The sequence below is a fragment of the Pungitius pungitius genome, chromosome 9 (genome assembly GCF_949316345.1).
Source record: "Pungitius pungitius chromosome 9, fPunPun2.1, whole genome shotgun sequence".
Lineage (NCBI taxonomy): Eukaryota > Metazoa > Chordata > Actinopteri > Perciformes > Gasterosteidae > Pungitius > Pungitius pungitius.
Window position 1 is genome coordinate 12,332,771 of NC_084908.1, and position 12,666 is coordinate 12,345,436.

Below are 12,666 nucleotides of genomic sequence, written 5' to 3' on the forward strand. Positions count from 1 at the left end.
CGAAGTAAAAAGAAGCGCAATTGAGTTAAAGTAGGTGTCATGGAGAAAGAATGTCAGTAGTGATTCCACATGCACAGCAGCGTACAACATGTGAGATCTCCCAATATGTGACCTTTTCAAATCATGGCATTTCTTACACAGAGTTTGTAGAGTAATGTTCTTTTTCCTGTTCATATCCTAAAGGACAGCATGATGAAAGCACACATGAAGCCATGCTTACTATATAGCCTAAGAGATATTATATATATATATATATATATATATATATATATATATATATATATATATATATATATATATATATATATATATATATATATATTATTGATATTATCAAAAGAACTAGTAATATTACAACTACCTGGGCAGTTGGAGAAGCTGTAAAAACTCAACTTTTCAAATGTTTTTTTATGACTGTTACTGTTAACTGTGTACTGCAAAACACCTTTTTGAATGATTGCTACCTATAGCCATGTTCCTGCTGTATCCAGAGAGGTGACTTTACATAAGTAAAAAGAACATTTAGTAAAATGGGACAGGAGCAAGAAATAGACTAAGATTAAGATTGAAGTTACATTCATGACAAAGTATCTTATAATGAATTGGTGAGTCCTCACTATGCAATATGGACGTTATAATCTCCGGACCATTGATGCCTGAAGGAAATTCATTCCCATGAAAGGTTGCACACAACTTCTGCTACTGGGAAGTTTTTCATCAAGTTAATGTAATGCTATAATAAACCATCCTGTGTTCCTTTTCCTACTTTGTTGGTATAATGGTTATCTTTTGGTTGACAATAAAAGCTTTGCGAGGGAAAATAAATTGATCACAACATAGCTCAATGTGAGAGGAAAATGTGTGTTTTTCTCCGTGTCAGGTTGTAATTGTGGGTGGCTTTCAGGAGTAGGCAGTATAGCCAGCGGCAGTATAAAGACCTGTAAATACAGAGTTGAAAAAGGCTGAGAGGTTTTCAAAGTACCGTATTTTCGCGACTATAAGGCGCACTTAAATTCTTTTTTTTTCTCAAAAAACGACACTGCGCCTTATAATCCGGAGCGCCATATATATGGATCAATTGGTTGATCCATACTGGTTAACGAGGATCCATTGGAGGGAAAGTCTGGTGCCAGCAGCCGCGGTAATTCCAGCTCCAACAGCGTATATTAAAGCTCGTAGTTGGATCTCGGGACCAAGGTGACGCTCCGCCGCGAGGCGCCACCGTCTGTCCCAGCGCTGCCTCTCGGTGCAAGATGCACGAAAGCATTAATCAAGAACGAGGTTCAGAGATATTGTTAATATCCACATTAATGTTTGAACAACGTTACCATGGGAGTGAAGAGTTTTCAGAACGTTTAATAAAGTTTGATTTAGCACAGCCCGATCTCGTGGATGCATAACGTAACCCCAGTGAAACGTTTTACTGCAGTATCTTCTATTCTATGCGCCTTATAATCCGGTGCGCCCTATATTAGGAACATGGTTCTAAAATAGGCGATTCATTGAAGGTGCGCCTTATAATCCAGTGGGCCTTTTAGTCGCGAAAATACGGTAATTGGCAACGGCTGAAGTCATCCTCCAAGAAAATCACTAAAATGAGTGTCAATTTCCTCGACAAGATTCATGTTGTTGTGTTTTTTGCTTAAATTATCAATGAATATGTTGTTAATTGTTTTTTTTTTAAAGCAATAATTAGACAATATTTCTCTTTCAGGTGTTAGAAGGGACTCATATCAGATATAAATCAAAAAAACAATAGATAATTATAGCAACTTTTTCCTTTGTGGATCATTAATAATTAATACAATTCTTCAAATACAGAATATTCCATAATAGAAGGCTAAAATGAAATTTGACAAATCAGATCAACATTATGTATAAATAGATTTTTTTTCTGACTAATACATTTGTAAGAGATTTGGTGTTGTGTTCAAGGATTATTCAGCACGGCATTGTTTCTACCAGCATAAATTATTTTAATTCTTTCAAGAAAACACTAATATTACTTCAAGGGTCAAATTCTTTTTTGTTATGTCATGTGAAATGTAGCCTAACATATTGTTAGTGGTAAAACAAAAAGTATCCCCTCCTGACAGATGTTTTGTAGTTTCATGATTTGTTTGCACAGACTTGTTAGACAGTTTGTACCTGCAAGCTAAATAGTTAAATAGTTAAGTCTTTAGCCCATAATGCAATGTGAAAGTTGATTTTGACATCGCATCGGTGCCGGAGGCCACCTTGGCCAACAGATAACTTCACCCACAAAGGGTGAGGCTATTAGTTTGACCCTAGTTTGGGGCATCAACTAGTAAGACGAGGGAACATGTCATGTCATCCTCTGTCAAATGCGCCTTCCAGGTCTTATCCAATAATATTTGATGACAAATATTCTGTCTTTAAGGAGAGTCTTGAACATACCACTGCATTGCCTTTGGCGGCCCTAATCCGGGGTTTCAATGATTGTGAATATTATGCTGTTTGACAAAGCTCTGCCCACACTTGCCAGGAGGGGCATTAGTCTCTGATTGATTGACCTTAATGAAGAGCGGCTGACTCAGGGTTAGGGTTTAGCCTTCGACTGTCACTGACTAATTATGTGTGCGTGTGTGTGAGAGAGTTGTATAAATATAAGTCAGTTAATTAGGAATGGACAAATAAATTAAATCTACTAATGAGTGGGTGAATGTTTACAACTGTTTTTTGTGTGAAAAAGCAAATATCCTGATACCATCCCGTCAGTGTAAGGCATTCTGGGGTTTTTACGAGATATAGAGCCGTTCCAGCAAATCAATCAAGCTCACCTCCAGGGGCTTCACAGCCTGTGCAGCCAGCCTACCGCAACCCCAGTCCTCACTTTGTACAAAATACAATGAGAACATATTGTAATTCCTGTGGTACCCCAGGGGACGCATTCTTTTTGAAAAGAAGAAAAAAATCACAGCAGAATCTAAAAATACAGCCCCAATCCTGCATTTCTCCTTGCTAAAGTCCTTCTTAGCATAAAAGCGTGGGCATGTGCACGTGTTACATACAGCAACCTGTCCGAGAGATGGCATACTGTGACTCAAGGCTCGGGCTGGACAAAGGATTTCAAAGATAAAGAAACAGTGGCTTCACCTTGTGCAGCATGTACCTTGTCAGTGACACACACAAACATCCAAACCGCTCTTCAGTTGCCACATCGACACATGGAGGAAACGGCTGGTTTAAAAAGAAAAAGAAAAAAAGTTTTCCATTTATTTTTTAGCGGTACTGAGCAACAATGCCATGTGACCCGTTATCTAAAGGGACGAAACCAGTACGATGCGAATACCAAGCAGCGCCTAATAACACATTACTACTACCTGTGCCTTGATTAAAAGAGATCTTTAATTAAAATGAATTGGTTAAATCCAAAACAAATGATTTGCACCATTAACTCAAGATACGAGCTTGGAAAAAGCTTTTACTTTGGGTTTATATTTTACAGTAAAGTAAGCTGCTTAGCGCTGGACTGTTACACATAGAAACAGGACATTTGAAAAATAGAGCTCAATACATTTGGTCCTCACAGGACAGCATCTTCCAACAACTGGGCTGAATGTTTCATACTCATATCATTTTTTTAGAAGATGCATGGCGCCTGAAGGTTGAAAAGTACTTTGAATAGGCCTTGTGGGTCAAAAAAAAAAATGTGAACAAAGACGAAGACAAAGTCCTTATTTAAGCCCTTTAACAGGTGAAAGGACAGAAAGGACATGAATACAAAACTGGTGGCAAAAGCGTGGTTCTCTAACCTCATAAATGTTTGGTTATACCTTCTGAATAGGTAATCAGACCAGAAACAGTGTGAGGGTGGGGTGCACAAAGTCATCTTCATTATATCCAATCCTCCCAAAAAAGAATACGTGGATTGCAATCAAACGTTATTGTGCACAAATTGTAGCCAACTGAATCATGAATTAGCTTCCAACTGTGCCTTATTATGGAGGGAAAAAAGCACACCATGTACTTACTTTTACACCTTTCGCACTCAAAGCCAAACAAAAACATTCAAACTACTGCTTTTACCATCACAGTTGCCATGAGACAACTTATTCTCATCAAATGCAAAGGAAAGGAGCAGTAGCATTAATAAACCTATTAACATTTACTAATATTAGAAACTAGATGAATACTGAGCATGAAGATCCAATATCATTATCATTTCATCAATTAAAACCTAGTCAATAAAGCAGCCAATCGAAAATCGTACCTGTTAAGGTAACCCTTTGATAACAGCATTAGTCCAATGCAGAACCGTAAACCAGCTAGTGGGGATAACAAAACCATATCACTATTTTGGAAGAAGCTCAAATCCACTTGGGCAATGAAGAGACATCTGTAGACCAGCACATAGGATACCTTTATCCGGGGTTATACCACCTAGAATGAACGTATAGTGCAATGTATTCAACCATACAATCAAAATCAAGCACATTAGAACTTCCAAGATGATGATTAGTCTGCTGTACAGCAACTCAAAGGACATTCATGTCTGTAAATGTCTTCCTTTCACCATTGGAAGACCATCATTGTATTACTAAGTGGAGTGGTATTTCATAGGAAACAAACATTGGAATTTACTGTAGCATAATAAAAAAGAGAAAGGAAAAGATCAATCCACTGGTAAAATCAAATCAAAATTAAACTGAAAGTGCACACGGAATATGAATTATCTATTATTATATTTAATGTCCACAATGATTTCATTTCCACTATACAGCCCATAAGTCTTACCCCTAAAACATGTGTGCGGCCCTGTGCTTGTCATGAAGTCGAAGCATAAACAACTGGAATTACTGCACACATGTTGATGAGAACTGTTGTCTGAACAAAGACAAAAGCCGACCCAAATGCAAACAGGGACGTATTCAGTCAACAACCCAACTCTATTCTCCCGATGTCTCCAGCGGGCTTCAGAAATTACAGTATGTGAATATTTTGAGCGGCGTTGCTTATTTGGGAATGAGGTGAAAGAGAGGAGGAAAACAGAGAAAGCGCCTCAGATTAAGACGCACAGAATTGTTTTCCGTTGTGAATGATTTGCCTTCCTGCACACACACACACACACACACGTTTAGAAGTGAAACAATTCCCATTGGTGAAGGCATCTTGATTAATGATTTAGTCAGCTGAGGCTGTGACCTGCCTCATGCAGGCTATACCCAAAGGGCGATACCAAGGTCCTCCATATAATAAACTCAATGAGGAAAATAAAATAGAGAGATTTAAGTATAATCAACATTTTATACGTAACATCGACCAATGTGCTTCTCTAAAATATGCCTGAAACTCAAATTCCAGTCGTTGGAATGTTTGTTTCTTTCCAGGCGTCAACATTCCCTCTTCGGTAGCGCTCTTCCTGTCTCATTCCCATCGCCCCCCTGGGTGCGTACTACTTGACATCTCATTGTTATTTGCCTGAATGCATTTTGCTCAAAAAGTGAAACCGTGGTCGCTGACAAAATGATGACCCAATTCACAGCCGTTTCAACGGAGGAGCAATATATTTTTGTTATTTCCTCTTGCCTGGTTCCGACAAATCAGCCGTGGGATGTCTGGAAACCAAAAAAAAGAAGAAAGTGACTCTATCCATTGTCTGCATCTAGGTTTAGTTACCATGACAACCTCTGAAGCACTCTATCATGAAACAATAGGAAAAAAGAGAAAACCCAAATGAATATCTGTGCCACATGATGAGCGCGGCATGAAGAGGCAATCGGTAAAACGATCTACTCCGGTGCATCTCAAAGTATGACACAGCTTCTGCTCAAAACTGTGTGGGTTAAATTATGAGTGTGTGCCTGGGTGTTTATTAATGGAGCAGATGCACATAGACAGAGCCATAAATCAAAGTGTACAGTATCCTAATAAGGCCAACAAGGCTCCCCGCCTGCCCAGGTAATGGTAGCTGGACCAGTGCCCAGGCTCTTTAAGACTCTGAGTGTGGACGCACAGAAAGCTACAGGGAGGCTTTGGGCACGAGGGAGGGGAGGGAGGGGGGGCGGGCAAGGGGTTGAAAACAGTGCGCAGAATATTAAAAAGCCTCCACTATTTCAGTGTATCGGGCGATGGCACGGCAATATTTTATACTTTGCTTTGATACCACTATAAAAAACGAATAAGCATTTCAAAAGTCATCCGGTCGTGATAAATGTAATATTTATATAACGTTTTTGGGCATTCCGATTCGCAGAAACATTTTTTAATATTAAAATAAATATTTCATTTTCATGCTTTTTGAGGGGGGGGGGTTTCGAAAATGACAAATTGCTTTAAAAGCACGTTTCCCCCCCCCCAGACTCCCCCCTGGATTTTAAGCCATTAAGGCCAGTGAGCAAACTGCATGTCAAATTAAGCTTTAAGTGCAAGTTCAAGTGGCCTGACAATTATATAGGTCTAATTACCCAATCGCACTGCGTCTGAGCATCTCCGTTATTATCCAACTGCACTCACTCCACGAGCCCTTTCCACCAGTAAACATACCTCAACATGCAAACCTGTTGCATCTCGGCCCTGTCCATTAAATCTGGTCGTGTCACCCCTGCGTCGCTGCATACATCGGTGACAAAGACTGCGGATCGCGGCTGAAATCCACGAGGCTTCATGCCAGACTGTATGCAGCCACTAAATGGGAAATGGAAAAGCCTCTTCGCTGTCTATGTACACAAACGCACCGGACGGAACCACACTTGGCCCGCGCCGACAAAAACGGCTGTCGAGCTACGTAATTAGCTCAGCGACATGTCAAAACAGCTCCAAGGACAACACTGTAACGGTCAATTTCATTGCAAAGTTCAATAAAAAGGCGGCACGTCAAACGAGCAGGAGCGAGTCCTGCAGGGGGTCCTGTGACAGCGTGGGTCCAGCTGCTCAAAAGAGGAAACACACAGCGATTGGTCGGCAGAGGCCTCACCTGCCGTCTCCGCCATTGATCCTTGTTCAATGTTTTCACGAGAAACGTGCAATCAATGTTGCTGGAAGTCGGTTTTTTCCACCACACCTGGAAGTCCAGTCAATAACGAGATAATGGGGTTTTGGGCCGTTAGAGAGAAGCGACGGCATATTTCATGAAAGAAATGTCCGCCAAAGAGTAGAACACATGTTAAATAAGCTAAGAGAAAATATTGACATACTCCTTAACATCGTCAGGGTATTTTGTTTTTATTGATCATTAAATAGTAGGTTAACTTTACGAGGTTTCATTTGCAGTGTACTCTCATTGCATGAAACCATTACAAAGAATTATTAGTAATCATCACATTTAGATATTGCGAATCACACCCTACACTAAGTATCTCACATTTTCACAGGACATCATTATTTACTGTATATGATTTCCCCCCTGATGCAGTCACCGTGGTTTTGTTCTTACTTACAAAGAGAGATTCGTTTTTTTAAAGACTAGTGATAATGTTTGTCATCTAAAACCGCAAACAAAGTACAACAGCTCAACAAAAAAAAGGATCTCTTGCTCTCAGAGCAGATCATTGAATACTTGTGGCTGAGGCCTTCACCGTTTAGCAGGGGCAGAATGACAGCAGGTACATGTCAGAAGTACTGAAATGTGCCATACCTGCATACCTGCCAGCTGCCTATTACCTATCTGACTACCGCAGAGAGAGCAGTGCACAAAAGGAAAAAGAAAATTGCAATATGACATTTTCTATAGAAAAAAACTCTTTCACCTGCAAAGAACACGTGAGTGCCCTTTATACATTAGGTACAAAGGAATATATTCATATATACATACAACCGTCGAGATATACATATCCATATATTCACACTTTTAATTTTCTTTTTGTACTCTTCTCGTTGTGGTAGTTAGGTGACAGGCAGCTGGCACATAAGATGTAAATAAAGTTGCTTATATCCATTGCGATGCTCCCATGAACTAAGATGTACACTCACCGGCCACTTTATTAGGTACCCCATGCTAGTAACGGGTTGGACCCCCTTTTGCCTTCAGAACTGCCTCAATTCTTCGTGGCATAGATTCAACAAGGTGCTGGAAGCATTCCTCAGGGAGTTTGGTCCATATTGACATGATGGCATCACACAGTTGCCGCAGATTTGTCGGCTGCACATCCATGATGCGAATCTCCCGTTCCACCACATCCCAAAGATGCTCTATTGGATTGAGATCTGGTGATTGTGGAGGCCATTTGAGTACAGCGAACTCATTGTCATGTTCAAGAAACCAGTCTGAGATGATTCCAGCTTTATGACATGGCGCATTATCCTGCTGAAAGTAGCCATCAGAAGTTGGGTACATTGTGGTCATAAAGGGATGGACATGGTCAGCAACAATACTCAGGTAGGCTGTGGCGTTGCAACGATGCTCAATTGGTACCAAGGGGCCCAAAGAGTGCCAAGAAAATATTCCCCACACCATGACACCACCACCACCAGCCTGAACCGTTGATACAAGGCAGGATGGATCCATGCTTTCATGTTGTAGACGCCAAATTCTGACCCTACCATCCGAATGTCGCAGCAGAAATCGAGACTCAGACCAGGCAACGTTTTTCCAATCTTCTATTGTCCAATTTCGATGAGCTTGTGCAAATTGTAGCCTCAGTTTCCTGTTCTTAGCTGAAAGGAGTGGCACCCGGTGTGGTCTTCTGCTGCTGTAGCCCATCTGCCTCAAAGTTCGACGTACTGTGCGTTCAGAGATGCTCTTATGCCCACCTTGGTTGTAACGGGTGGTTATTTGAGTCACTGTTGCCCTTCTATCAGCTCGAACCAGTCTGGCCATTCTCCTCTGACCTCTGGCATCAACAAGGCATTTCCGCCCACAGAACTGCCGCTCACTGGATGTTTTTTCTTTTTCGGACCATTCTCTGTAAACCCTAGAGATGGTTGTGCGTGAAAATCCCAGTAGATTAGCAGTTTCTGAAATACTCAGACCAGCCCTTCTGGCACCAACAATCATGCCACGTTCAAAGTCACTCAAATCACCTTTCTTCCCCATACTGATGCTCGGTTTGAACTGCAGGAGATTGTCTTGACAATGTCTACATGCCTAAATGCACTGAGTTGCCGCCATGTGATTGGCTGCTTAGAAATTAAGTGTTAACGAGCAGTTGGACAGGTGTACCTAATAAAGTGGCCGGGGAACTTTCTCCGCGCTGGTATTGACTCTAGGCTCCGACTGTCTCCACCATAATGAGAGGACCATTTGAGGGGATAGCATGATCTCGCAGAGGGGGGGCATCAAACCCCACTTCCCCGCCTTCCCCCCCGGCCAGCTGCACAGCTCCGCTCATGACACATACAGATGTTGAAGACTGAGTTGTTGCGTTCTGGTGATGCCCACGAAGGAGTGGAGGCATGGCGGATGACAGGGCAGTATTTTCTTGGCAGTCGCCACAAGACCCAGTGAAGCTGTTTGGACCATGGAGAGTAATAGCAAAGGTAACGGAATATGTCAGGGAGTCTCAAACTGGCTGCCTGCCCCTTTTCCACACTGATGGCAACATGTTGAGCTCCAAAATAATTTAAAAAAAGGGAGCGACACAATTGAATTATATACTATCAGAGCTTTGGGAGGATAATTATTGTTATCATGGATCATTTATTAACCGCTGTTTACTGCAGGTTTAAAAAGTTGTAAAGGCAAATAGAAATCATGCGTTATAAAGACTCAATGAACATTTAAATTCACTCTTTTCTTTTTGCTCTACTGGGGCAGCTTAGGGGAAAAGGGTCTGAAAAGAAAATGGCTTTACTAATTACCGAGCAGAAGCTTGAGTACACCCTCTCAATCGCTCTCTAGAAGTGACTCAGACTAACGCCATGAAGATTAAGACCCCGCACAATCCTGATATGTGTCTGAATGTCCACACTGACCAGCGGAAAAGTTACACACATCAGGCAACTTCTGATTACATAGCCAGAGGTTTATTTCCTATTGTGGTGCAAGGCATATGGCAAGCAAAAAAGCTTTTAAATTTAATGTAATGTCGTATGTTGTACTTTAGGTCAGAAATGCATCAGACGTTGATTGCTTCACGAGAGCGACTCCAGTAATTGTTTGTTCATATAATTTCCACGGCTGCGTCATTCTTCTGAAAGATTTGATTTATATTTTTTATCAATTTCCATTCTTCTCTTGGTCGCATGACCTTTTCGTCATTCTCCTGCTAATGCATTGGTTAAAATGTTTCTCCTTTTACTGCTCATGCGGTGAGAGGAATAAAATGGTTGGATGGAATAGTGAGAAGAAAAGGTTTGAGAAACCGTACGCAGTGGACCATATAGCTGCTGGTGCATCCCTGAGCTATGTGTGTTTGTATCTCATACATTTTCAATGTATGTATTCTCCATGCCGCCCAAACAACACGAATACGGGCCTCAGACTGTCTGGTCAATAACACACTAGAGACGTGTGGTGCTCAGCCTTACAAAAAGCATTGACAGCCCTGTCCAGTTGCCTTTGGAGCAGACATAAATATATAGAACCTCCATAATTGAAAAGCGTGCAGGCACACAGGGACTTGTCTCAATTTGAATATGAATACAGTTCTCATTTCATTTGCTGCGTATTCTGTCTGCTATAATGATAACCCCGAGCCCCACATACCGACACCCCTTCAATAGAAATGATTCTGCCAGCCACAGTCTCCGTTGCTCCAGACGAGCCGCCCCCTTCACTTTTCCCTTTGGCCTGGATCAGTTGCTCTCTCCAAATGAGCACTCCATACATTTGCTTCTGGTACGCCCCCAAAGCCACATTCTTCCTATGAATAAAATAATACATTCGAGGAGGATGTTTGGTGTCTACGTGGAGGAAATGGAAAAGATTCTATCCTTGTTTTGTATTGTTTGTGAAAGTCAAAATGTCACTGCTACTGTACATTTCTCGTTAGTGTCGCTGTAGATGGAGAGCACCATTCATTTATTGAGCCAAAAAAATACAAACCTCGGGCCGTTTGTACACGAGTCCAACATGAATGTAACTTTGATAAAAGTTTGATCACTCTGTGTCTCTACCAGTATATACACCTGTATTGTGCGCTGCACACCCTCTGTGGGTTTAGCCTGCAGGCTGACCTGAATGTCTGACTTTGTTGTGTTTATTATGGGACACGCCAAACGACCTGTAGCCAGAGCAACTGTGAGGTCTTGAACTGTGAGGAGTCACACAGGCCGTCTAGAAAGGAACAACATGTTTTTGTACTTGTTGAAAGAGTTTGAGAATTTGTTTTTTGTGTTTGTGATGGTGAGCATAATCTTATGCTCACCTATAGGCAGCATTAATACAATTAGATTAAAACTGTAAGGGCCATTCTATTTAACTTATACCGTAGCTTTAGTTGCTCTGTATTTAAGTCAAGATAAGGTAAGTTTGTCAGACATGATTTATTTAGTTTTTCACATGCCTTTAAGACGTTTTAACCTACTGTATGTTGCACTTCAATATGTTTGACTGAATTGTTTTTTGTCAAACTACTGGACTACTTATCACAGGGTGAAAAAGCCAACTTGCATCGCTGCTGGTCTGTAAAGTTATTAAGCAAACTATAAACACCCTAGAATTTTGCATTTTCCGCTTGGCTTTTATCCATCGTGCCTCAAGTGTGTAAAGGTCTGGAGGCCTCCGGGATACACGCGTTGTGTTTTAGCAAGTAATAATGGTTGTAGGCATAACCCTTATTTGTGTATTTTAAAAGAATCCACTGGGTGTATTTAGTATCTGCCCTCAAGTGAAGACTTTCTAATTAGCTGGTTGGTTTTCATGGATGCTGATAAGATTGTTAGTTTTTTTTTAGGAAAGCGGTGTGCTTCCTTCACAAATAAAATGCACAGTGAAAAACAATGTTAAAAAAAGTAGACAGTGAGGCAGCAGCACAGCATAAAACATGGCCGTTTCAGGGTGTCTCATCCCAATAAGGTTGCATTTAATAGAATTAATGGTTGATGCAAAGACAGCACAAAGGAACATGGCTAGACTGGGGGACTTTGCAAATCATACCCTTTACATCTTTCACATTATTATTTGCAGAGCATGAAACCCTTCAGATCAGACTGCTTTCACACAGGCAGAGAGCACCAGGGTCTTTGACATTTGATATTCAGCCATTTGTTTGGGTTTCACACGGCTGGATCAATACGAAGGGATGTATGAGGCGGCTTCACCAGTGAATATCCCGCTGGGCAGCCAGTGGAAGGGAGAATCATTTTTGGAAAAGTTTCTCATTTTGACAGATACAAGAAGCTTTCAACCTTCATCCTGAACGTAATTGCCAATGGATGCCATTAAGGGCTGAATGTGAGAGAACAACTGCACACAATGTCGGTGCGCACACTGCTGATGCTGTAGAAGGCCCCATTACTGTATGAGATTGAAAAGAACGGAGAAGGGATAAAGGCAAAGGATGTGGAACTAACAAGATGAAGACATAATGCTGGCAAAGCAAGAGCAGGAGAGAGAGCAGTCAATTCTATTGATGCAAAAAGGAAGTCTCGCCAATGACAGATATGCTGATGAGAGGAGAGAATTAACAACAAAAGAAACACTATGCTTGGCTGTCAGTAATGGCGTATTTTCTTCATGACTTTTAAGTTAAAAAGAAAATACCTCATGTGTTAAACCTTTAAATAACCCAAACGGCAGTTCATTGAAAACGCCTTGGCACTGGG

At 41.2% G+C, this 12,666-nt stretch overlaps 1 protein-coding gene across 1 annotated transcript in view; it reads right to left on the minus strand.

Annotated features, from left to right (window-relative positions):
* Positions 1-12,666, minus strand: part of ctnna2 (catenin (cadherin-associated protein), alpha 2) — a 219,696-nt gene that overhangs the window by 162,362 nt on the left and 44,668 nt on the right. The window lies entirely within an intron of this gene.